Source organism: Amphibalanus amphitrite, unplaced genomic scaffold (genome assembly GCF_019059575.1).
Source record: "Amphibalanus amphitrite isolate SeventyFive unplaced genomic scaffold, NRLGWU_Aamphi_draft 000150F_arrow, whole genome shotgun sequence".
Classification (NCBI taxonomy): Eukaryota; Metazoa; Arthropoda; class Thecostraca; order Balanomorpha; family Balanidae; genus Amphibalanus; species Amphibalanus amphitrite.
In genome coordinates, this window is record NW_024881645.1 from 669,003 (window position 1) to 696,556 (window position 27,554).

At 46.0% G+C, this 27,554-nt stretch overlaps 1 protein-coding gene across 1 annotated transcript in view; it reads left to right on the forward strand.

Moving 5' to 3' along the window:
* Positions 1-4,891: 4,891 nt before the first annotated feature.
* The window catches only part of LOC122382918 (translation initiation factor IF-2-like), a 48,066-nt gene continuing 25,403 nt past the window's right edge, over positions 4,892-27,554 (forward strand). Inside the window, exon 1 of the mRNA XM_043368863.1 lies at positions 4,892-5,032. The gene's annotated coding sequence lies outside the window, so the exon portion shown is untranslated. The remainder of the gene's footprint in view (positions 5,033-27,554) is intronic.

Sequence of the window (27,554 nt, forward strand, 5' to 3'; positions counted from 1 at the left end):
TGTGGCGCATCGGAGACGGGTTTTACTCGAAGGGATAAGTTTATCTACAGAGGTTAATGGCTGTGCAAAGTGAGCATGCAAGTTACGCGTTGTACCAACTCAGAAGACTGATTTGTTCGTACAATGTTAACAAATTTCTCAGTTGTGTAACAATCAGCCATTGACCAACATTCGTTTCACATCCCCTCCTCCCGCCTCCCAGCCTTCGTCGTTCGTCTTTCGCCGACTTTTCATGATGGGCTGAAGTGCTGAGAAACTGTCTGACTCTTTGCCTGCGATGTGCGTGACTGCAGCACTGGAGCAGAGTCGCCGAGCTCACTAACAGAACATCCGGGTGAACACGGTCCTCATTGACGTGTTCATCCAACGTGGGAACTGGTTCGTTATAAGTCCTAGGAATAAGAAGGAGGATTGTAAGATTTAGCAATCGAGGATATGATCCGACACTGGATACGGTCTGTGGTGTTTGGCCAATGGTCAGTAACTAGCGATCAATGTTTGCAGAGAATCAAATAAGATTTCATTGTATCCCATTATCATTTCAAAACTTCAATCTATGCATTACACCACCTTTGTCCCAGCTGTTTACATCAGTGAGTACAATTGTGCAATGTGCAACTGCAATGTAGGCTCATGCAACGATACAAGTGACAGTTATCACCCGAACATGCTCATCCATGCAAGATGTCTCCAGTCATTTCTCGAACCCCTAGCACAGAGATAAGATTTTATCTCCCTCTGCCCAACATTTCTCCCAACTGCTCCTCTGTCATCTCAAATCACAACACTCTATTGTTGTTTCCAAACCCTCTACCCATCATCTCTCACCCTCTTTCCATCCCCTTTGCACCCTCCGTCACCTCTGACCAGCGCCGACACGGGGTCGTCACGCCGTGACCGAGCCGCGGTCGGCGTGACGCGCGTCACCCGTCACGCACGGCTCGCGCCCGACGGTGTGACATGCACACTGTCAGCGCCTCAACGTTTCGTGAGTCGGTGAGATGGCGTCTTCGCTCTCTGGATCCTGTTATGCTCGGAACAAACGCTAAGATGAGCCATGGCCAGACCCGCTACCAGTTGGGCACGCGCATCTGCTGAGAGGTTTTAGCCAGTTTGCGTGTGTTGCATCGCATGTGCACTGATAACTAGACCAGCCTAAGCAATGTTATGTGAGCATTACTATGAGTGGGAAAGTGAATTTCACTTTCGAGAGCTGTAATTTTTGTGTTCGTGTCTGCATAATTATGACTCTGATCTAAGCCGGCATGTTATTTGGGTTAATCGTTCACAAAACGAATCCTTCTCTTACATTTTTCAGCTCCTGTCCAATCTGTTTCGGATGGAGTGGCGTGGCGTCATCGGCCATACCTAAATCCTTGATTCATCCTATACATACTTGTCTGCAGCCTGGTTCTCATGGAAATGCTAGCCAGTGGCATTGAAATTCGGCAGTAATAGGAAAACGACTACCTTCTGTTTGACCATTGAGCATGTGGTTATCTATTACGAGGCGGTATTGCCTGCATGATCTGCGTATTCCTCATGCGTCAGCGTTATTCTCTCTTGTGCGCAGATGCAGTTCCCAGCATGTGGCGCTGCTGTCTACAGCTGTTGCAGTCCCCAGCCGCCGCCTGGTGCTATCGTTTTGTACAGCTGTTGCAGTCTCCAGCCATCCTTGGTGTTGTCCTGAATATACAGCTGTTGCAGTCTTCAGCCATCGCCTGGTGTTGTTGTCCTGTACAGATGTTGCAGTCTCCATGTGTTGTCTGGTGTTGTTGTCCTGTACAGATGTTGCAGTCTCCATGTGTTGTCTGGTGTTGTTGTCCTGTACAGATGTTGCAGTCTCCATGTGTTGTCTGGTGTTGTTGTCCTGTACAGATGTTGCAGTCTCCAGCCACCGCGTGGTGCTGCTGTCCTATACGAGTGTTGCAGTCTCCAGGCGGTGGCTGGAGACTGCAACAGATCTACAGGAGAGTTACACCCAAGATTCTTACAGATAGTTACACCATAGGTAGGGGAGAGTGGGGTGGGTTGTATCAGTTTTTACTCCGAGACCCATAACCTCGTAACTATCCGTGATAAACTCATTATTTCCATACTATCTTCTTCCTTGATTCTTCTGCTTTTTTGTGCAAAGTAACTTTTCCGCTACCTCTACCAGTTTTTCTTCTACGGTCTGCCGAATAGAACAATGTTTTTGATACAACTTGCCCCATGGCTTGGGTGAGTTGTATCACATGGTGGGGTAATTTGTATCACTATTTCACGTTTCAGGGAGTGTGCTTGCTACTGGTTTTGAACATAACAACAACATTAAATGGGGTTAATACAATGTATATGCTCAAAGGCTTCACTTTTATTAGACCAAACTTAGGTCAATCCGAACGAAACATCGAAACGAACGAAACATCAACAGACTAGACGCAAAAGTGGCCCGTTAAGAGCAAAGAAGCCAACACATTGTGCCGAAATGGAACGAGTATTGACTAGCTACCTACAAACGCGAGCCAGGGCTTAGCTTTCGCGATCAAAAGCAACATACCCATACATGCATACATACATACATGTTACAACATACCCCACCCGGCTCTGATACAACATGTACCTGCCGCCATCTTGGAAAAAACATCCTCGTGCTAAAAAACAGCGGACAGCTGGAGAAATCCATTTTCACTCACGCAGCCTTAGAACCTACCCTCACCACCGCTACGGAGATCTTTCAAATTCGTGCACATCTAAATGCCCAAAACACACATTTTCTTGCAACTTATTTTTTTAGAATGACATTAAAAAAACATAAAATCGGCTCTCACCTCGAGACGCGTCCACCCAGCCACACGACAGAGCAGGGAAAGATGGCGCCCGGAAAACCTCGTCGGCTGGTCGTATCACGAGCGCCATCTATTGGATAAGTTTGGCACAATTCGCCCTGATACAACTTGGACATGATACAACTCTCCCCGCTCTCCCCTACATTTAAAACTGCATCAGCGCACAAGAACGAATCACACATGTAGAAATGTTCGTTTCATTTTGTGACGTACTTATCTATAATCTACGGAGCGTAAAACTAAGATCAGGATATCACCTCCAAACTATTTTTAAAACTTAAAATATTGAAGTAGGTAAAGCTACCAGTTCTGGACCGTGAACTCCATAAAATATGTTTATCAGTCTCAAGGTCTCGCAAATTTCCTCAAATCCATCCGGGTGCAGTGTCTGACATGTCCAAAGCGGCTGCCGTTTTTCAGGGTTTGTTGTCGCTGTCACATGTGAGCAGCCACAAACGAGCGTTACTGCCCTGTTCTATTGATGTGTCACGCAAGTCACCGCCACGCTGGCTTCCTCATTTGCTGCCGAGAAGTGCGCCATGAGTTTTAAAAGTCTGACTGATGAGATGTTATATAAAAGGAGAAGGACATCGGACAAAACTGAAGGAAGGAGTGGCGGGAAGGTTTAGAGAGAGAGAGAGAGAGAGAGAGAGAGAGGGAGAGAGAGAGAGAGAGAGGGAGGGAGGGAGGGAGAGAGAAAGAGAGAGAGAGAGAGAAAGAAAGAGAGAGAGAGAAAGAAAGAGAGAGAGAGAGAGAGGGAGAGAAAGGGAGAGGGAGAGGATATAGCTATTCCGGTACTGAATGTTAGAGAGTCTCTCATATGCAACCTTGGATCACTGCTTAGATCAGTGTAAGATGACTTGTCATTCGTAAGGGTTAGGTATTCCCAAAATGACATAATGCGCTCCCTAATATTGTCCAATGAATACTAAGCAAAGTGGATCGACGCTTCAGCGTCATAACACGACCTAAATTGGACAGCACAATCCATTCGTCCTTACATGGCACGGGCAAATTTCAGTTGAAACGGCATGATTGATGCCGACAAAATAAGAAAACCCTCGGCGGGATATTTCAGTTAGAAGTTAAACTGACTGATATCGCCTTAAAACGAAACTAGTTAGTAGCCGTTTTCACGACAGCCATCTGGTACACATTTGGTGCACATCTGGTACAGATTAGGTGCAGATCTGGTCAAATCAGGTTCAATGTGTCTCTTAGCAGCTATCAGCTAGGGTTGCACTAATTGCTTATATGCCTGCTTTGTCATATTATCAGAGAGCATCATCGATTGAAACACTGAAATAGATTCATAAAATGAAGATATTTGCTGTAAAAGAAATTAGGTGCAGAGTTGGTCAAATCAGGTGCATTCGCCGGATAGCCCGCCGTGAAAACGGCTATTAACTACCTAACTAGTAAGTAGAAACGGATGAAAACGACTGTTTGAAAAACAAATGACACTTAGAATCAAATGGATGATCGAAGAATATATTGGATAATAGACGGCAACTCTTTGTATTTTGTGTTGATTTTGCGAATGAATTTTTGTTTACAAATTGCAGCAGTTCATGTGATTTTTAGCTTATGAGTGTTGCAAAACAATGCTCCCATATGTAAAAAGCTAAAAATATAGGATCCTTCGACGACCTGCAGATCACCCTGTTCTACGAGCCAAATCCAACGTAGGCATTCATGCATTCTTCTCAGGTAATCAAAGCACGTCATCACTTTCTCACATTCCTGGTATGTACTACCACCGTACGCCACCCGTGTCCCTTCCTCCCCACTCCCTCACAGAGTCGCTCTGGTGAATCGGATGCACACCGTCTGCCAACACCAGTGAGCCCCGCATGCGCACCAGGCCGTGTTGGCGTGCAGTACTGTGCAGTTTCTCCAACCGACGCATTCTTCCCGGCCGCAGATCCGCGGTTGGTACTCGCACCTCGACTCTGACCGTGAGAGGTTGCGGCCGCGGCGCGAGGGTTGTGTTTACGGCGCCGGGGGCAGCGGCGGAGGGTGGTCGCTCCTCGGGAAGGTCGCCGCAGTGGCCGCGGAGAGCAGTCAGCGGCCGGCGTGCGGCCCGGTGGGTTCGGCGGGCACCACGTGAGCCAGTGCGGAGACTGCCGTGCTGGGTGAGAGACACCCGGCAGCTGCGGGTCATCGGGCGCCCGCCGGTACTGGAGGAGAGGAGACAGCAGGTGGGTCGGGGTGGAGGGGTAGCTAGCCTGTAAAAAGCCAATCTTTTCGTTTATTTTCTTTCTTCAATCTTTTCGGTTTCCTTTCCTTCTTCAATCTTTTCGGAGTTTTTTTTTCTCAATAAAGACTTTCTGGGCTAGATAAGTGAAACTTTTTTTAAATATAAAGGTACTGTGTTATCGAAAGCCTTCGCAAACGCGTTTTGAACATATCTTAGTCAGTGCTAGCTTCCCATAAAACAAAATTAAATGCATTATGGGAATGATTGCACATTTTGATTTTGTATTATGGGAAGCTAGCACCGACGAAGATATGTTCGAAACGCGTTTGCGAAGGCTTTCTATAATACAGTACCTTTATATTTAAAAAAAGTTTCACTTATCTAGTCATACATGTCACAATGAACGTTCAACTTTCTGGGCTAGCACCAAACCATCAGTGGGGTAACTCATATATGGAATCACTGGATGCGCCCACTGATATCGCGTGAGAAATGCATGGGGATATTGTCATGGCCAAGCTGTAAGTCAACGAAGCGTTCGACCTCTGTTGCAAGAGAATGAGTACGAAAACGGATCTGTACCGCACTGAGCAAAAATTAGTTTGACACTTAAACCACTCTATTATTAAAAAATATGTACCATGACGTCTGCGAAACAAAGCGTGAATTACATAGACCTACCTTTTAATTAACCCGGCAGGCGGTGGGCCTACCAGCCACCTTCCGCGCGGTGGGGGGGGGATTTTTTGCCCCCCCTCGTATCTCCGAAACTACTGGACGGATCCGGAAAATTCAAACGGCGTTCGATAGCCCTGTCAAATTTGTCAAGGTAAACCAAACTTCATTGACCTCGGGGTCACCGATGACGTCACAGGTCAGGTCAAAGATAAAATGTTTCACCGTTCACGGGGCTTCTAGGGAAAGTGCTAAAACACCGAGTAAAACGCATTTTGTCGAAAATCAGCGATAAGGCGTCAGTTGTCTAGTACATATGTTGCTATTAGAGGTCACTGGTCATTCCAGGTCAGGTCACAGGTCAGGTCACCAAAGGTCACCAAGGGTCACCACATGAACCCAACTTTACTAAGGTTGTGCGGTGCATGTTTTATGGCCAGTTTTTTCATTTTCAACTCAATGGTGTTGGTTATAAGACCATCAGGTACGGTTTAGGTCACTTTCTGGTGGAGGTCAGGTCAAGGTCAGGTCAAAAAAGGTCAAATTTCAAAGTTGATATTTTTGCATAAAATGGGTATCGATTCGATGCAGCTCGTCACGGGGAGTCTAATGGTGGTCTTTGTTTTGCGCTACGAGGTCTAGAATTGCTAAAAATTGAGTTTGAAAATTTGACGTCATCAATTTTGAACAGTGTTTTCGCTATAACTTGGCCAAAAAAGAGGTATTGATCTCAAATTTGGTATGTAGATAGAAGGCGGTAGGAACTATTACATATATTCCGGTTTTTTCGAAATTCAAAAAACTTTTTGGATTTTTCGGCTATTATTTTCAAAAATATATTTTTTTATTTTTAGGGGTCAAAATAAAAAAAAAATGAAAAACCGAAATAGCAGTTTTGTAGCCCTCTTAATTCCACACCTTTTATGTCTGAATCATTTTTCTGTATCTCTAAAGCTGTAGGCCTGACAGCTCTTCCCGCAAAACCTTTTTTTGGGTCGAAAATGGCAAAAATGACGTCACTCTGACGTCATTAGCGGCCAACCTATCATAGCCTTTGGAAAAATTTTGGTCAGCATGTGCGCTAGCTACTCCCGGGAGGGTACTGAGAGTTTGGTGACGATCGGCGCAGCGGTTCTCGAGACATATCGAAAAAACTAAAGGGGGGCAAAAAAATGCCCCCCCACCGCCTGGAAGGTTAACCCGCGCCCCGCTGGGGGGGGGGGCAGAATCTACCCCCCCTCCCGTTTTTCGCCAATAATTTCTAAACGCGTTACGCCAGCGACGTCAAACTTTCAGTACCTTATCATACATCAATTTGACACATTCCCTGAAAATTTGAGCGAAATCCGTCGGAAATTTTTGAGACATTGACGTTTTAGTGACGTCATGTTCGCCATTTTGCCTCAAAACGGCAAAATTTCAAACGCCGCTAACATCTTCATTTGTAAAGGAATCAAGACGTAACAAAAAAGGTTATACGTGATTCTACTTTGTCTATCAAATGGCTATCTCGGTTTTGTGAAAATTTTGGATTTTGGCCCAATTTTTTTTCAAAAAACTGACTTTTTTTTGGGAAAATGATTATAACATCCAAAATTTTGAGTGTATCGAAAAACCGGAATATATGTCAGAGAACTGCTCTATGTGCACCTACATACCAATTTTTAGAAGAATCGGTTCAAAAATGTGGGAGTTATTCAAAATTTTATGACGTCACCCCAGCCAGCAATTCGCTTGGGCTGAACTGTGGCAAACGTCGGGCAGCTTGGGCTTAGCTTGGGTTTGCCCACTTTGATCAAAACCAATGTATTTTTTACTAGGGCTGAGCTGGGGCATGCCGCAGCTATGCCCACGTGCGGAAAGCAGTAGCTCAGCCCGACATCTGCCCGCGCATCCAAAACAGGCTTAACTTGGGCGGAGCGCGGGCTGATCAAGCTGGCTGTGTCCTTCGGCTAACTGGAGTAAAGCCGGAGCTTAGCCATACTTGTTCGGCTGTTCGCGCATGCGCAGTTCTGCGCCAATCATGTGCAGCGTTTGTGACAGTCTGCGCGCTGTGCGACGAAACGACACACCGGTGTTGGGGCATTTGGTGGTTGATGTTTGGGCGCGTGTGGCAGCGCGAAGAAGGGATAGTGCTCACTGCTCTTATCAAGTGGACTGGCATGGAGTTTTACGGTAGGTAAGTGTATTGAATGGTGCGCTTGATCGTATGTAAACGTCATGATTTTGACTGAGTTTCACACCATCAAACGTGAAGCTGAATAGCTGTTCAGCCTGGCGACTTATAGGGGAAGCCGGGGGAAGCCCGGCATAGTAAGCTCTTTTTCATTTTTATTACATACCATACGTGCTGTATAAAATGTTGATATCCTGCTAGCTAGCTAAGTTCATTGGCCGTGTTTTCCCAAAAATTCGGTTTCGTGGAATAAGTATAAGGTTGAGAAAATCGAGTTTTAAAAAAGTGTTGATTTTTCTGGGGTAAGCCCGGCATAGGGGTAACGCCTTACGCCGGCCACCTCCCCAGCGCTTTACAACGAGTTGATGAAACCATTATGTGTTTTCCAAATATTAACGGAAAGTGAAATATTAAGGTACTGATTAGCTCTGGACATCTTAGAGTGTATGTCACTACTGGTATTTTAGCTAGCGTCTACTACATATACAGTACAGGTCGATGAAAATCGTGATGCAAAATTGACAAAAAATGTGTATTTCAAAATTCCTTAAAATTTATTTTTCTTTTTACCTTAATGCATCATATTGCATATCATTCGACTCGGCTGATGAAGAAGAACACAACGACACCATTTTTGAAGCTCTAGCTTCATTGTCTGTCGCGTTATCTGCAAAAACGTAGTTTGACCCTAGTTGACCTTAAGTGACATGACTGGCTTGGTCTATGATAACATGTTTATTTTCGAAATTTATCTTTGATCTAGGTGTAAACCAAACCTGCTCAGTACCTATTATCTCATGGAAAACAGTGGTTTAGTAGCATTGCTCTCGGTTGGGGGTAAGCTTGGCCACTCGCCCGGGGTTACCCCAATGTGCTAATTTTTATTTTAGAACAGCGATATTCGAAAAAATGTCATACTTAAGCCAGCCTGCCTCGTCACCCCTCACTACAAACACTTAAACGGTCCTTACATAACATTCGTATAAATATTAGTACTGTATGGTATAACATTAACCCTATTAGTGGCAGGCTCCTGGCTACCCCATATTAGTGGCAGGGGGGCTGTTTACGACCCCCCCTTGATATCTCGAGATCTAACGGGCCGATTTTCAAAATTCAAACGGCATTCGATTTGGCTCAACGAGATCTACATTTCTAAAAAAAATAAAATTAAAAAATGTCAATAGGGGGGTAGAGGGGGGTAAAAAAGGGCAAATTGCAGATACATTTTAGACTGTTTATCACGGCCAGGTTTCTGAACCAATCTTAATGCAACTTTTGCCGATCGATAGAGAATGAACCAGGAATTCACATGGATCCTAAAAATATGCATTTTCAAAGATCATAGGCGGATACAGATCATTGAGATTGGGGGTACACAAAAAGTATAGTAAATAAGGTTTTTGTTGGTACTGTTTCTAAAAAGGGTGGCAATGGTCTTGTTATGTTACAATTTTCTTATGAGAGAACGACTAAAATTGTATTGGTCATGCATAGGCGGTGTCAGGGCACCTATGTTGGGAGGTAAAAAATAACCCCCCTTTTTGGACGCCTGGATCCGCCTATTATAGCAAAAACGTGTCAAAAGAGGATGCACAATAACTTTGTTTATGTTATCACATGATACCTTTCATTCACTGTTCGTAAAACTGGTGCAGCATCGTGATCTTCGCCCAAATGACTCGCTTCACGAATAGGACCCCCCAATTCCCAGTGCTCTGGAGCCGCCCCTGGTAAAGTTATGAACTTGAAATTTTCAGGGAATGTGCCCAATTTAGTTTTAGGAAAAGTCAGAAAATTTCAGCATCGTAGCTTCAGCGGTTTTGGAGATATTCCCGAAAAACCTGAGGGGTGGATAAAAACAACCCCCCCCCTGCCACTAATAGGGTTAACAGTGCAAGATATCTCACTTTTTAGCTAAAAACCCTTAAAATATCATTTTTGCGCTATAACTTTAACAATATGCAATTTTTGTCAGCCTTAACTTTTTTGCTGGCGTTACCTTAGCTGCCACGCTGAAAGGACAAACAGTTGAGCATTTTATTGTGAATAATTTAGCCGGAAACGGGGTGGCCGGGCTTCCCCCGCGCCCGGGCTTCCCGCGGCTTCCCCTACCCTCGCTCAGAAAAGCCGCATTTCGTGCCTTTATATCTTTGTGAAATACCAGCACTTCTGGACCAGGAAAATGAAATACAAAACACAAATATTTATCTACTTATCACCGAGCACGCTCATTCTCTGTCCGCGTTGAAAATCGAATGAACATTTTATATACGGATCAATGAGAAGTGCTTTTACAGTATAAATGTAACAATAAGTTATTTTTCAAGCAAACATGCAATGTAAATTAAACCAATTAATCTCTTTTTCAGGTGCGTACCATTAGAACAAATGGTTCAAAAAAAATGAATAGTTATACAAACCAGGATCGGGTCGACGCCGCAGTCGCCCTCGCCAAGTGGTTTAGCGGAAACTGTCTGCTTATAATTAAGTAGGTACACCTACATATGTATATGGAAACTGCGCCGAAAGCTGGCCGACCATCTATGCAGATGTGTGTGTGTGGAGGAGCTAGACGCCTACAAAGCTCCCATTCACCAGAGTGAAGTTCCTTATAAACGATTGTTTGCTAATTGCTTTATGTCTTATGAGCGATTACTTGCTGTCCTTACTTTATGCTTTCGGTGGGGTGTTCAACAAGTATTATGAACGGAGAGGGAGGCTAGCGGGCCTTGTGATTGTTTTATAGTTTTAATGGCGCTTTTTCATGACTCATGCCTTAATATTGCTGCAGTTTGCAGTCCACTGTTTCATGTATTTTTGTTTCATTTGACGTGTCTGTAGTCGTTTGAAATACACATTCAATCAAAGTCAACCACTACTTTCCTTTCGCAATGCTCGATGACCGGTTAACAGAGCATATGAGTGACCGTAACAATTTTGGATATGCATTGTAACCGCACAACCTGCTGAAAGTGCATTGGCTGCTCCTTGCTACTTGATCCAGTGTGAAGCAAAAGCAAGATGAAGTCAAGTCGAGACTTGAGAAAACAGGAGCCGTCACTCGAGCCGAACCCGAGCAAAGCCACAGCAGTTTGCAATGTATAAACCCCATTCACTTCTATGGCTTAAGTCGGGATAGACAGGGCACACAGAGTGGGCTTGCCGGAGTTCAGCCCGCTCGGGCCCAGAGTAACCTCCATTATATAAATGGATTCACTGCTCGGGCTTAAATCGGGCTAACGCCAATCGTCGCTCAACTAGGGCTAAACTACGGCTGTCCGGAGCTCGCAGAGCGGGCATACCTCCGGCAGAGCATGGGCTTTAGTCGGCGTTTTTGTGTCATACGCCGACTTTAGCCCAAGCCCTAGCCGACTTTAGCCCTACTAAAAATCTCGGGCAATCCGCACTTTAGCCTGCTTGGGCCCGGAGCAAAATTGCTGGCTGGGACGACACACAAATTTTTTGAAAAAAATGAATTTTTTGAAAGTTTTAGACCTCGTACGGAAACAAAAATAGCACCATTCGATTCGCCGTGAAAAACTGCATCAGATAGACACCTTTTTAGGCCTTAAAAACCAACTTCAAAATTTGACCTCACTTGACCTGACCTTGACCTGACCTTGACCTGAAATTCATCCAGAGGTGGTCCAGATCACTTATTGAGTGTGCCTTTTGAATTCTATGAGTAAAATGACCCATAAAACATGTGTCGCACATGCCCTTTTCTATATTTTGTTTTTGGTGACCTGACCTGACCTGACCTTGACCTTGACCTTTGAATGACATTGTATGCAACGAATATTGCCTTGGTAGTCTAAGAACACGTTTTGGGCAATCAGCCTCAGTCCAATCTTCGGCAACTACGGTGCAAGGCCGATACTGTAGAAACTTGTATTTTGTACCCTTGACCTGACCTTGACCTGACCTCTGACCTACTTAAGCAAAAAAATTTGGGCTCTTAAGATCCGCCTTGTTGAGAGCTTTCGATTGCCGTTTTTCCCGTCTTTCTACGACCATCGGTTCGGAAGTTAGACAGGGGGGGGGGGCAGAATCTGCCCCCCCCCCCAGCAGGGCGCGTATGGCTGAATAGCCCAGCGGGGCGCGGGTTAAAATTCTCATACTTTAAAAACTCATACGCATCAGATTTCTGGCGTATTGCGTATTATATAGTTCTGAAGTTGATATAAAAGCAATTCACGCGATGTCATCGCCGCAAGTTCTGTTTTGATCTATACCGGACAGTCCCTTAGAGTGGCAGCCTAACTAATCCTCACGTAGTGACAAATGACCACAAACACCACAGCGTCATCCGAACGCGCAATGCATCGGTATGAACTGCAGCTGGTCCCATCGGGAGGTCTGTGGCGGGGACAGAAAGGTTACATGGAGTCAGAAAGTGGCCATTTCACGAGAGGGGACTTCCCGCTACGACGGGTGTCCGACAGTGTGCGCCAACGTCGTTCTCAGTGCAAACGAGCGAGCCGTCACGAGCAACCGAATATTACGGACGTGCACGTAGTACGACATGTGGAGGAATTATAGTGGCTTCGGGACAAACTAAAATGACCAAGGTACCGGAGCAGATAAAATGACAAAAATGGACGGAAAAACTATCAATGATATAGGTACATAAATAATTACATAACACAAGCGATCAATAAGTATCGCATTGCAACATCAAATACCCTATTGGCACGAACATCAACAATACCTATAATGTCATTGTTTTACATCTCTACGATCACTTGCCTCTGCGATACGGCACAGACCGTTCATTCCACTGCATAATTATCACACAGCCCCCACCCCACACCTTCATGGGCCGGCCTTCCAAGTGGGAGTCGGAGGCTAATTAGATGCGCCGCGCCGCGTGCCATGCCTTCCTTATGACGGCTGATGAGCACGTGACCTTGGCGGACATTGTGACGAGTTGGGCTTCTAAGCGAACCGCCAACGCCGCGGAACGCGTAGGATTTCCGCTGCATACCACCGCAAACGTTTGCTTTAGGGTGTTGCTTTTCGCGGGTTGTAAATAAGCAATAAATAGCTCGGGGCGGCAGGCATTTATAGCATATTGTTAGCATACTTCACACCACTAAATCAATGTGTTTCATTCAGGAAAATATTTTTATCTAAATATCAGCTATTAAGTATGATTTATTTAAGTGAAGATCAATGGCATGACATAATTCATGCTTAACCCTCGCCGGCACAGGGGGGGTTGATGCAACCCCCCCTAAGGTTTTTCGCGAATTACTCGCGTAAAAAGCGGCCGATTGCTACGAAACTTCCAGTACCCTCGCATTGATCAATTTTACACCTACCCTGAAAATTTCATGACCCTGACCCAAATGACCTTTGACCTGTGACCTCTTTTCCGAGACCATGTTTGGCCGGAATCGCGATTCGGCGTATGTCGGCTCGCATTAGCCGCGCGTTTGCAAGCTTTTCGTGGTTTCAAACGTTCAAACATGTGATTTGATGTTGCTTCCATACATTAGGGTGGGTGTCAAGGTCACCTGAAGGTCAGGTCAGGTCATTGACCTTTGGTGACCTCGGGTGACCTCGGTTCACTTTTTCGAGTTTTACGTGTTTCTAGGCTAGTTTTTGGAGCTGAACTCGAATTTAGCAACCATTTGAACATTTACGAAGTAGTTTTGGTGCCTTCGTAACATGTTACGAAGCTGTCAGAGGCGGTTGACACGTATTACGAATACCCGTCACAACCCCTACCGGTTGACCTGACCTGACCTGACCCGACCTGGTCTAAATGCTTCAAGACATCATCTCTGATCAAAACTAACACGATATTCGTGATCAGCACCCCGGAAAACCACATAACAGCCACACTTTACGACTTTCTAACAGGTCCCGATTTTCCCGGTTTTCGGGTCATTGACCTGACCTGGAAGGTCACCCGATGGCCTAGGACCTTAAGGGTGCGATGTTAATGTTAAGTCAATGGGAGGTGAAAAACCGCAATATCTTGAAAACCGATAGAGATATTAGCCTCAAATTTGGCATGTACTTACCTGCTCCATGGGTATACAAAGCCTACTTTGGACAAGTTGTTTGATTCCGTGCAATATTCACGTTGATATTGCACGATAAAGGTGGAAAAACTGAAAAGTTTGAGCCGAAATTCATTAAATGTCATTCAAACTAGGCGCAAAAAATGAATGGCACCCGCATCTCCTCAAAGTGGACAACAATTCTATGTAGTCCGATTTTCCATTTTCTTTTTGCAATATTGCAAAAAATGAAAGTAAAACTTTGCTCATCTTTCTTTTTTTTTTGTGTGAGGCATAAAACAAAAAACCGGCTACATAGAAATGTGCACAGAACATTTCTTCACACGAAACTGAAGTTTACTTTTCAGAAATATCTGAACTGTGACTGGAATTAAGGGTGCGTTGTTAATGTTAAGTCAATGGGAGGTGAAAAACCGCAATATCTTGAAAACCGATAGAGATATTAGCCTCAAATTTGGCATGTACCTGCTCCATAGGTATACGAAGCCTACTCTGGACAAGTTGTTTGATTCCGTGCAATATTCACGTTGATATTGCACGATAAAGGTGGAAAAACTGAAAAGTTTTGGCCGAAATTCATTAAACGTCATTCAAACTAGGCGCGAAAAATGAATGGCAACCGCATATCCTCAAAGTGGACAACAATTCTATGTACTCCGATTTTCCATTTTCTTTTTGCAATGTTGCAAAAAATGAAAGTAAAACTTTGCTCATCTTTTATTTTTTGTGTGAGGCATAAAATAAAAAAGTGGCTACATAGAAATGTGCACAGAACATTTCTTCACACGAAAATGAAGTTTACTTTTCAGAAATGTTGGAGCTGTGACTGGAATTAAGCCCGAATCATATCCACCTTTTGACTGTTTTGTTGGTTCAAGGGAGTGCCGCTAGATGTCGTATGGGTCTCCGCCTCGGTCCCTGCCGTTCCCCCATGTAATAAAACCCCCGAGTCGCGCCGACCGGCGGGGAGGGACTGTCAACACACGGTGATTTACGGTCTGGGGTTCCCGCGTGCGCTGGTGGCCATGAAACTCTGCCGGAACAGAAGCGAACACGGGGTTATCGGAGGAAAATACGGATGGTGGGTGGATCGAATGAGATTAGTAGATTTTATATGAATAGCACATCGATACACAGGTTACCAACTAACAACCTTGGCGCCTATAATTTACCTTCTCCCTTAAATAAACATGGGTATTACATGTGAACTGTGATGGCATGCTTGAATTTGATTGTGGCCAGTCTGTCTATACGTCAGTAATTTCACAATCGCATAGTATTCTGAAGCTGCATTTGTATAGCGATTTAGTATAGCGATCATTTAGTAAATGTCTACATTTTTCGGGGTAACACCGACTGTTGGGTAACACCGCCAGAGCTCAGCAGGCAACGAAATTTTCAGATTGCTGGACTATTAAGTTGTTCTTCTTATCGTTAATTTCGAGGCTTTTTAGTACCTATATTTATGAAATACAGTGGAAACGATTTTATTATATCTCTGGTACAATGTAGTACTCATTTATATAACTAGATGACTTAAAGTCCCAAAAATTCTTCTTCTCGAAAATTTTCATTATCCTCTAAAAAGAAAACATAGCGACAACGTTCTTTCTTTATTTGAAATGCACCACTCCTGGGTTAGGTGTCACAATGTGCTATTAAATACCAAATTTCCCAAGTGGGCGGTGTTACCCAAGATTCCTTTACTACTCAGGTTGGTTCACTAGGGAAATAAAGGCGCCGTGGTGACGTCATCAGAGGAAATCCTTCATGTTCAAATGAAGGGGTCATTTGAATTGCTGATTTTGGCTCGATATAGTCCTATTTTTCAGTTTCAGCCCCATTTATCGTAATGAGGCGAACTCATTGTTACATTGGTACAACTTTTGATGACACATAGTCCTTGGTTTTTTCTCCAGCTCGCTCGAAAGATGATTGTGAAGGGAGATTCAACCCCCGTGGTTACGTCACGGTAAAGGGATTCTGGAGCTCGTGAACGGGGGCTGGTGTTACCCAAGTGTCTACATTTTTCTAAATAATCCTTCAATATGGCAGCACGACAAAAATTTCGCTCGAGCAGGAGCACGTAATGCATGGAGGAGTCCTAATTATTGCGAAAAATGCTACTTCAGGGCTAATGTTTGTCAAATAAGATCAGTTCTCTTCTGCTTATTATGCTACAAAAAGTATAAAACGTATTCACGAAACGTAAAATTAGGAATTTCTCGCAAATCACCTAAACCAATGCGGTGCACTGCCCACACCTGCACTTCTGTTGTCGTCACGCTGCCAAAAGACAGTCAGCTGTCGCCCTAGACCTTTTTGTATTTCTGATATCGGGGTGGGCGGTGTTCCCCAAAGGGCGGTGTTCCCCCATCTTCCCCTAGGTAAACTTGATATTTTGTAATATTTGTAGTTTGTACCTACTTCCAGTCAAGAGTCTACTCCGATATAATAAAATTATGCGCATAGGGCTTAGCTTCAAACGACATGCTTTCAAATGAGAAATGGATGAGAAATGGAATACGAATCTTCCAGCTCATAGTCTGCTCCAATAAAATAAGATTGTGCGCATGGGGCTTAGCTTCAAATGAGAAAATAGATGCTGAACTTCCCGTTGTTGTTACGGAGCGAGCGAAGCAAGCTAAGTCTTTTCAATATAACGGACCAGTATAACGCCTTTTGGGGCGACTAACGGAGCGAGCGAGAGGGTGAGCCTTGCACGTGCGAAATTTCGAGGGGGTACCTCCAGCTGACTTGTGCACGGCACCCTACTAACCGGTCTCTAGTGATGTGCCAAATTTGAGCACAATCGGCCCAGCCGTTCTCGAGATCTGGAAGCGGCACCCTACACGTGCGCACGTGCAGAATGGGTCCCAACTGACTTGTACACGGCACCCTACTAACTGGTCCCTAACCGTGTATCAAATTTGAGCGCCATCGGTCCAGCCGTTCTCGAGATCTGGAAACGACCCCTGCACGTGCGCATGTGCAGCCTAGCACCCCAACTTTGGCACATGGATATGCATTGCCTTATGCCTAGTGGGTGCCTACCTAGGTACATGCCAACTTTCAGCGCAATCGGCCAAGTAGTCACCGATATATTACAACTATTACAAAACTGACACCTCTTCGTTTTGCACGTGGCACGTGCATAAGGAGTCACCCACATGCATCGGGAATAGTCCAATACTTGGTAGAAGGAATGAAGCTACCCTACAAAAATTACCGCATGTAAATCGGTCAAGTGGTGGCTGAGATATAGGTAAGCGTCGCAAAATCGTGACCACGGCCGGCCGGCCGGCCGGCCGCTCATACTCAGAAATTTCCGTTATTCTACGTGTACCTCTTCGTGCACGTGCACGAAGAGGTGCACGTAAAAAAGTGCAGTGGACGGCGACCTTACACTCCGCTCGCTTCGCTCGCTCCGTAATAAATCTCAGTAAGAGCGGCCCGGCCCGACTCGGCCCGGCCTGTAACGCTTTTGAAAGGCTTATAACTCAGCAACCGCTAGGCCGATTTACTTGCGGTAATATTTGTAGGGTAGCTTGGCACGTGCCACGTGCAAAACGAAGAGGTGTCATTTTTGTAACAATTGCAATATCACGGTAGTTAGTAGTTACTGGGCCGATTGCGCTGAAACTTTGCAATTTGCATGTAGGTAGGCACCCACTAGGGCCTAGGCAATGCATTTTCATGTCCCACAGTTGGGGTGCTCCTGCACGTGTGCACGTGCAGGGGTCGACTCCAGATCTCGAGAACGGCTGGACCCAGGGGGGAGACACGGCTATTCGCGCAATGTATTCAGTTATGGGCCGCGCGGGGCCTCGCGATGACGCGGCTGGAGGCAACTGCTCAGCGCGCTAGGATACTTCTGGCGGGGCCGGGCGCTGAACGGTGTGCAATGAATGGGTTATGGGCGGGAAGACAGAGTTGAGATATTGAATTTGAATTGACATCAGCAATCGGGTGGGGAGGGAGAAGGTGTCTAATCGAGCTTGGGATGGGGAAAGCCGAAAATGTCACGATCGGCTCAGAGCTCCGACAGGGCCGGGTGCCGTACCATATATTTAGGCGGGCAGAAAGATATGAGTTATTGGGTTTAAATTCACCTTACCATCGGTTTCTGGTGGGGTTGGAAGACCTTTTTAGTAAAGCTCGGGGTGGGGCAACCCACTGGCGGATCCAGGGGAAGGCATTTGGGCCGGGGCAAACGTCTTCCCCCACAACCGGGGCAGCGCCTGAAATCGCTTTTCGAAAATAAAAGAAAACTTCACAGCTTTTCTGAGGAAATGTTGGTTAATCACACTGCACAGCAGTGCGCAATTAATCGAAATCCGAGTTTTTTTTTAATTAATTCGGAGAAACCTTTTTGGGATAAGCCCCCGCAGTGACCAAGACCGCTTCCTGGATCCGCCAGTTGTGAATAAGTCACAGTCGATACCGCGCTTCGGCGGGACCAGGCGCTGTATACGTTATACCTACCATGAAGATGCGGACAGACACCTGACCCCAAATCCTACTGCTATACCCGTGCTTCTGTGGGTGAAGCACTGAAGCATCACGGAACCCCACAGGACCTGCGACTTGCGAGTCGACGAGGTGGCCGCTTTGGCCGCCGGGTAGGTACTGCAGCTCCCTGGAGTTGCCTGGGACCGATGGTAAAACAACAGGCGGTGCAACTATGGGCTGTAGTAATTAGTGAATTCCCGTAATGTAGAGATCATATCCTCAATTATCTCCATTACGATTTTATATTCCTAAACAATATGACAGACCAATTATGCTTGCCTACATTCAGTCATTACCTCTGATGGTTATACGCCCAGTACAACATGTGTTGTCTGTCAAACAACAATCGACGACGGGATCAATTATCATCATCTCTTAAACCATCGGTTGTCAATTCACCCACCCCGTTTCCCTAAAAATAGACGGTCAGATCCGGCCAGGGTCCTTACGACCCCTCTAGATTCGCCAGAGACGGGATCGGGTCGCCGTTATTGCACTCGTCTTATGGTCTTTAGATGCATAGCTTCGACCACGGACGTCGGACGGGGTGAACGTTCTACGAATGTACGCACCATCCAGGCCTAGGATGCATCGAGGTTTATAAGAAAGCAGTCTGTAGATCAATCAACATAACAATGGTGGTATGCAACCACATTAAAATATCTCCCCGGCTCCGGCAACGTTCCAACGCCCCTCCGTTATGCATTCGCCCGACGTGTCCGCCGAGCCGGCTTGCCTCCAATGACGTCATCGGCCGGCCGGCGGCGTTCAAGGTCAAACGGCTGGTGTCCTTACCTGGAGTTCTATAGCCTTGGCTGGACCGATTGCGCTCAAATTTGGTTACCGGTTAGGGATCCGTTAGTAGCGTGCCGTGCAAAAGTCAGTTGGGACCCATTTTGCACGTGCGCACGTGTAGGGTGCCGCTTCCAGATCTCGAGAACGGCTGGGACGATTGTGCTCAAATATGGCACATTGCTAGAGAGCGGTTAGTAGGGTGCCGTGCACTAGTCAGTTGGAGGTACCCCTCACAATTTCCCACGTGCACGGCCGATCCTCTCGTTCGCTCCGTTTATCGCCCTATAAGGCGTTTTACTGGTAGTATGTGTACTGTGTAGCAATGCGAATCTAGCACTGCATTTCACTATAACAATGCCGTCAGGTCAATCATGTGAGAATATCAGACGCATTCTTGTGACTAGAGCTGCGGCAGACTCAATATTCGATAACATGTATCCAGTGGCGTAGCCAGAAATCGGCGAAAGGGGGGGCCATGGTGCTCGAGGGGGCGACTTTGTCCCTTGAGAGGGGCGCCATTGTGAGCTAGTGTCAGGGGCGTCAGTCTAAAATGTAACGTCATATATTCATGCATGATTTACTAGGTGTTGCAAAATACGAGGATAAGAACCAGGTTTCGCTGTTTTTTTCCATAAAATCCAATTAATGCAATTTGCAGCCCGGTGTTTTTTTATCAAGAACCTTGATCTTTATGCATGCACGATATAGGAAACGAGCTCAGGCTACGGACATTTTATTATCAAAATACGCACCCATGCGAATTCGAAACGGTAAAATATACGTTGATCGATAAGCACAATCTTTATTCTTTGCAAAAAAATACAAGTTCACTCACTGATCCAAAGTGACCTGTGAACTGCAGCCTCTGGTCAACCGGGGTGGCCGTGCTTGGAATCTCAGACCGCACGTATGTAGGATTCACGCTGCGACTAATTGCCTAAATTGAGTCAAGGAAAGACTTGAACATTTAAGACTATGATATCCACCATGAGATCCAAACTCATTGTCATACCAGCAGCGACTGCAGTCAGAGGCGACCGAACGCTGACACGTTCTGGATTTTTTTTCTCCACAAATCACCTTTACCATTCGATGTCTAGTGCGCGAAGCCCCTACTTGTGGACATGCATGACTGCATGAGTGCCAGATGGGTGAGGCGTGAGACTGTCCCATATAGTGACACGAAGGTTTATGATGTCTTCTGTCGACGTAGTATAGAAGACGACTTTTGATGATGAGTGTGCATGATTGACTTTGAATAAGCGCCATAGACACTTGCTGATCTCACCGAACATTCGCCTTGCGTAATCCCCAGACCAAATATCTACATTGAGGGCGAGGTCAATTTTGTGACCTCTCATTACCTATTAGTTAACCCGCGCCGTGCTGGTGGCCTGTGTTTTCCGTGTCGTGCTGGGGGGAGGGGGGGGGGGCGTTTTCACGCGCCCCTCTAACTCGGCTCCTGGGCCACGTAGCGACACGCGGTAAGGGGCAATCGAAAGAGCGTAAAAAGGAATGACGGAAAGACTTTGTTCAAGTTTTAGGTCAGGTCAAAGGTTAGGTCACCAGAGGTCACCAAAGGTCAAATTTAGTCCATTCCAACAATTTTGGAAACTGCCAACGGCTAACTCGGGAACCAATATAGCTACAGCCCCGCGGAAAAGCGCATTCGAAAGCTCTTTTACAGACCTTTCTGAATATCGCTCTCAGATTTGATATCAGGTCAACGGTTTAGCCTCCAGAGGGCAAAAACTCCAAAAATAGCAGATTTTATGAAAAGCGTTTTTCTGCAATAACGTTTGGCTCAAGAGGGTGACGATAGTTAATTTGCCTGCATTGTGTTCCTCTCGTCAAGACGCGTCAAATGAACTATACGTTGACCTTGAAAGGTCATTTTGAAAATTTGACCTCAGGTCAAGGTCATGCTGCATATTAGTCGATCTGTATCGTCGAGCTGACCACATCTGACGTGTTTTCACAGCTTTAGCACGTCTCTATCAAAGGTTAGCCAAAAAAAACTGCCGGCGACCGTTTATGACCTGAGATGACCTCAGGGGCACACAGAAGGGTCACAGATGTTTTTTTCCGATTCAGTGTGCTATGTTTAGTGTTTACCCATGAACCGATGTTTGAGAGGGTTTTGCACGACATTCGTCCAAAAGAGGCGCATTTCACTTTTCTCCCACTGACTTAACCCTCGCCGGCCGAGGGGGGGGGGGGGGGGCGGGTGCCGCCCCCCATAGGGTTTTTCGCGATAGCTCCGAACACGCTGGCGATAGAGAGCTGAAACTTGGCATACCTTACCTTTGATTCAAGCCGGATCTTTTGACACCAACCGCATTTTTGGGTCAGGTCAGGTCACTGACCCTCTCTGGTGACCTGACCTTCGGGCTTCGACCAGTTCGACCTAACCTTAAAAATGATTTAAGTAGTTTTGCAAATGTTTTTGACGCTCTTTCGAACGCCGCCTATTGTGGGTCTCAACGTGGCCCACAAGCTGAGTTAGAAGTGGGTGTTCAAACACCCCCAGCAGGTTCAATTAAAAAAAAAAACGCATACGCTGGAGGCGGCACCGCACTGCTAGGCGGGGGTGGTATCGCAATAATGGGCGGCACTGTGCTGAGACGCACCACTTGAATTGAGGGGTGGCATTGTACGGTGAAGGGGCGGCGTCGCATTGAGGGGCGGTATCGCAACGAGGGGTGGCACTAACGAGGCTGCCTTATAAGAAACGCTTGGCACATCCTAGCCCAGCTCGGCGCCGACTGGCTGCTGCATCTTCAAAAGGGCCCTTGGTGTCGGAGACAGCCCCATTGTCAAATAATTACCTAGCGTCAGTGGTTTCTGGGGGGGGGGGGGAGCGCTACGTTCTTGAATGGGGCGGGGCGACTGAAGTCTCGGGCATCAGTGACTACTGGAGGGCGCCAACGAACTCGGATAGGGCGAATGTGATCTTCAGAAGGCCACCGGGTGATCTAGAGGGGTGCAATGCTTGGATGGGGTCACTGCTGCCTTCCTTCAGTAGGGCGTCGGACGCTCTGAAGGAGCGCCATTGATCTCGGATGGTCCGACTGTTGTTTTCAGAGGGACACCAGTGGTTTCAGAGGGGCGCCATTGATCTAGGATGGGGCGAATGAAGTCCCGGTTCAGGTGGGCGCCAATGGCTCTTGAGGGGCGCCAGCGACCTTGGATTGATGGGGCGACTGTGATCTTTAGAAGAGCGTTGAGGGGCGCCATTGGGCATGGATGGAGCCGCTGTTGCCTTCAGCAGGACGCCGGACGCTCTAGAGGGGCGCCTTGAGCTTGGGTGGGGCGACTGTAGTCTCAAGGGGCGTTGTCTCGGATGGGGCGAATATGATTTTCAGAGGGGCGCCGGGTACGAATGGCGCCATTGGTTTCAGAGGGTTGCCATCGATCTTAAGATGGGGCAGCTGTGATCTCCGTTTAGATGGGCGCCAGTGACTTTTGAGGGGCGCCAGCGACCTCGGATGAGGACGACTGTAATCTTCAGAAGCGCACCGGACGCTCTGGAGGGGCGGCATTGGGCTTGAATGGGGCGACTTCAGTCTCAAGGGGGGGGGGGCGCTAGTGGCTCTCTTGAGGGCGCTATTGATCTTGGATAGGGCGACTGTGATCTTGAGAAGAATGCAGGTGCTTTAGAGGGGCGCCAGTGGTTTCAGTGGGCGCCATCGATCTTGGATGGGGCCGAAAGGGGCAGCTGTTAACTTCAGAGGGGCGCTATCAACCTTTAATGGGGCGACTGTTCCGTTCAGGTGGGTGCCAGCGGCTCTTCAGGGGCGCCATCGACCCTGGGGGTTCGGAATATTCTGGTTTCCGGAGCGGCGCCCTTCAACATTGGGGGGCTCAGGTCCTATTTGGGGGTGCCCTGGAGGACATAGGGGTATCCAGGCACCCCCAAAGAGATATTGAGTTCGATCCCTGCCTGCACATCACTTTTAATTCATGTTCCCTCTGTAAAACAGCATCAGCCTAGTCGGCGCTAATTGGGGCGCCGTCTGGGCGGCTGGGCGGAAAGGGGGGGCCATGGCCCCCATGGCCCCCCCCCCCCTAAATACGCCACTGCATGTATCTATATCAATTAATCAGTTTCGTTCTAACTGGGTAAGTAAGTACCAGACATGTGCTTGGATCCGGAAAAATGGATCTGAGATCCGATCTCATGGATCCCGATCCGAGATCCATTCAGATCATAGATCCAACCCCTCAATTTTGTCGAGAGATCTACTGGGATCATAGATCTGACCCTTCAATTTTGTCGCTAGATCCACTCGGATCATAGATCTGGCTCCCCAATTTTGTCGTGAGATCCATTGGGATCATAGCTCATAGGTGCTCAAAATGTTAACAACTTTCTTTCATAAGAAGTTATGAATACCAAAGTATGGTTAGAAACAAACAATCTTATACAAAGGCCATATTAGTAAAGGCATCCAGTTACATTATACAGAATACAAAATAAAGGAGGCTCATGACGGTCACAACTTGAGAGAATTGAGTGACACGAAGATTGTTCACATACCAACAGAAAAGTTTGCATTAACAATTAACATAGAGGTAAGTCAAAGTAATGACTAATGAACAATACATTACTAGGTAGTAGGCACCTAGGTACCACATCACAATTCATGTTAGAATCTACATAATGATAAGACAATCTTGCATTAGACAACCATGAGGCTTTCCAGTTTCCAGCTAACACAATTGATTGATAAACAATAAAAGATGATACTGACACATGTGGCTTGGTTAGGTAAAGGTATTTCAATCCATTGAAAGAAATATTTGATAAAATAAACTGAGATATAAACAAAAGTATAAAAATATTCAACAGCCTGCGGAAGCGATGGGAAGCGAAATATCAATTGGAATGGCCTTGGACCTTGGATATTTACCGTAAAATGATTATTCAGTATCTAAATAGAACTCGTGACGTCATTTCAAAAAACAAATGAGTTAAGCGTTCTTCCTTCGAGTATAATGAAATTAAAGGTAGTGTGCCACCTTTGAAAGATTTCCCATTTTATTTTTCCTAGGATAAGAAGCTTCTGTTTTTACCTAATATCGCAAAGAAAATCAAAAATGGGCCTGGAATAGTGCCTTTTTCGCCTAAAAGTTTATCGGTTTTTCTATATGTATAACAACTGTAGTGGGCTGACCTGCAAACAGGCGTCGGCAACAATCGCGAATGCGGCGCACATGTGACAATAAGCAAAGGTCATTATAGAGTTACGACGTACGGGAATGAGTTATCAGCTGTCTAATCGTAGACAACACAATGTCGAGCCTTAAACTGTAAGCCTGTATTGGTATTGTTTCTTTTATTTGGCTGTCGAACATTATTTATGGTTTGAAATATGATTTTATGTAAAATAATTGATATGAAAAAGCCGTCTCTTAAGTTATGACCCCATTTCACCACACGCAAGTGGCAGAAATGACAATGATCAGCTGACGCATTTTTCTTGGCCGAAGTCAGAGCGCGCGGCCCGACGCACCACCACCGCACCACAAAGTATGAGCAGAAGCCGCGCCCAAAGCCAGGGCCCCGGTAACGTGAGGTAGCCGAGTCGGGGCAGCGTGCGCTGACCCAAGCCGGGGCCGCAGCTTTGGGCGCGGTCTACCGCATCCCCGCGGGCAGCCCCGGGCTATCACATGACACCGGGAGGACGCGCGGCCCCGGCTTGGGTCAGCGCACGCTGTCCCGACTCGGCTACCTCACGTTACCGGGGCCCTGGCTTCGGGCGCGGTCTACCGCACCACCTAACAGGCGTGTTCGAAACCGCAGGAGATGATGATGAACGGGTTTATCGAAACTTGATTGGATGAGCATATCGGTAATAGCGATTTCAGTGTGTGCATTTATTGTTCATAGTGGTGTGAAATGTGGTTGGGGTACGACCGACAACCCGTCGGGGCGAATTTCGCACTGGGGTACTCAAAATTTGAAGAATTTAAGACGTTTCCATGAGTTTTGAAGGTATGGATAAGTTCTAAAAATCCGGTTCTCCTTATCTGGGCCATTAACCCTAGAACGCCTAGGGGGGGGGTTGTATCAACCCCCCCCCCTGAGGTTTTTTCGAAGTGCACGCTAAACGGCTTGTCGTAGCGGGCTGAAATTTTCAATACCCTCTGGGGCAACCTTTGCGCATCTTTTGCCGAAAAAAAATTGATCGGGTCATGTCAGGTCACGGAGTTATGACGTCATAAGAGGTACAGCCTCCGGCCGACAGTTACCAAACGTGTGCGCCGAATTTCCATTGAAAGTGGTCAATACGATTAAACTTCTCGGTGTAGTATTTAGTAACGCATTAACTGACGTGTTAAATGCAAATTACGAGGCGAAAATAGATAAAAATGGAAAAACTGCTTCACGAATGGCAAAAAAGAAACTTGACGATAATAGGGAAAATAACAGTTTTGAAAGCACTTGCGCTTTCACAATTAACGTACTGCTTGACATCGCTGCCTCAACCAAGTGATGAAATGATCACACGTATAGATAGCTTGATGTTTAAATTTATCTGGAATGGAAAACGTAGCAGAATCAAACGAGAAGCACTGATGCAACCACTTGCTTTCGGTGGCCAAAGCATGACTAATACTAGAATGTTTATAGTGTCCTTGAAAATAGCGTGGGTTAAGCGATATTTTACAACTACACACCCTTGGACGTATATTGCTGACCACGTACTTTCTTTAAGCGAGACCAACTGTGTGTGGGACAAAGGAAGTGCTTTCGTCAAACAGCTTGGTGAAAGGGTAACTAATCAATTTTGGAAGGAAGTGCTTAGAAGTTGGGCCATGTATGTAAACACTTTTCGGTTAGAGGATTTGGAAATGGGTTGTATTTCACTTTGGAAGTCTGATTATACGAAATATAAAACTTCTGAAATCAAACAGTGGGTACGCAGTGGAGTCATGCACTTTAATGACCTTCGAAAATCTTCCGGGGAGTTAATGTCATACAGTGAGGCCAAAAACATTTACAAAATAGAGGGCACCTTTCTGGATTACGAAGGCCTGATAAACAGCTTACCGAGAGAATACAAAACGATGCGAGAAAAAATAGAAACACCTTGCATTCCAAATCAGATTGATTACTTATTTAAAGCAAAGTCAGGAGCAAGGCATATTTATGATCGCCTTATAAGGAGCAGACAGGTGTTAAAGCATTGGGAAAGCAAGTGGACCCAGTATTACGGTGAAGTGAATTGGCCCTTGACTTATGAAATGGTGTGGTCTGCAACACACTCGTCCTATTACAGAGCCCTACACTACAAAATAATTACATTTACAGCTGTCACAAACAAGCTCCTTTACAAAATGGGTATAACGGAAACAAACTTATGCGAAAGGTGTAGAGAAGCTCCAGAAACTTTGAGACATAAGTATTGGATGTGTGAATCTGTTACAAACTTTTGGAGGCAAATCGAGAACTGGATGAATCTTCAGTTACGTGAACACCCAAGGGTGAAACTTAATGAACAAAACGTAATGCTGGGACTGAAGGATTCTGGCCAACTTTGGAACCATGCAATAATCGTCGGCAAATATGTAATTCAGCGTGGGAAAATTATAAACATTACGCATTTTATCGCCAGAATGCACGCAGATTTCAGAACAGAGCGATTGGCAGCCTCAATGGTCGGTACCTTTACAAAATTCGAGAAGAAATGGGGACCATTGGTCCGGTTCTTCGGACAGGACCACGGCAGTAGCGTTTGAGTGACGTAAACCTTAGAGGCGACTTGGTAGACACTGAAAGTGAGTTTGCGCACAGGCTTGATGCGTGATAACTGTCTGAATTGAATAGTGTTACTGTATGGATCGTGCTTCGTGCTGTGGTGTTATCGTGAATAAAAATCAGTCATATGAGAAAAAAAAAAAAAAAAAAAAAAACGTGTGCGCCGAATCCCTAGGTTTTCTGCCGGTGATACCCACATTGTTTGATGGATCATGATGAAACTTCCCATGCATGTTGGGGCAAGCATTGGCTATCGTGTGGTGCAAGAAAATTGACCGGGTCAGGTCAGGTCACGGAGCTATGACGTCACAAGAGGAACAGCGTCCGGTACTATTTTTGAAAAGCGCCCGAACCACTATTTTGCTAATTCTTGTCACCTCAATGGGAATATGCAGCAATATTAGCTTCTATAGGGAGCAAATGGACCTCCCAAATCCAAAAATACAATCAGATTTCAAAAATTTAAATTTTGATTTTTCGAATTTCTGCCGCCGACTGTGACCTTGCCGACTTCCGGCGCTCCCAACGCGCCATTTTTAGAGCTAGGGAAACGAAATACATACCA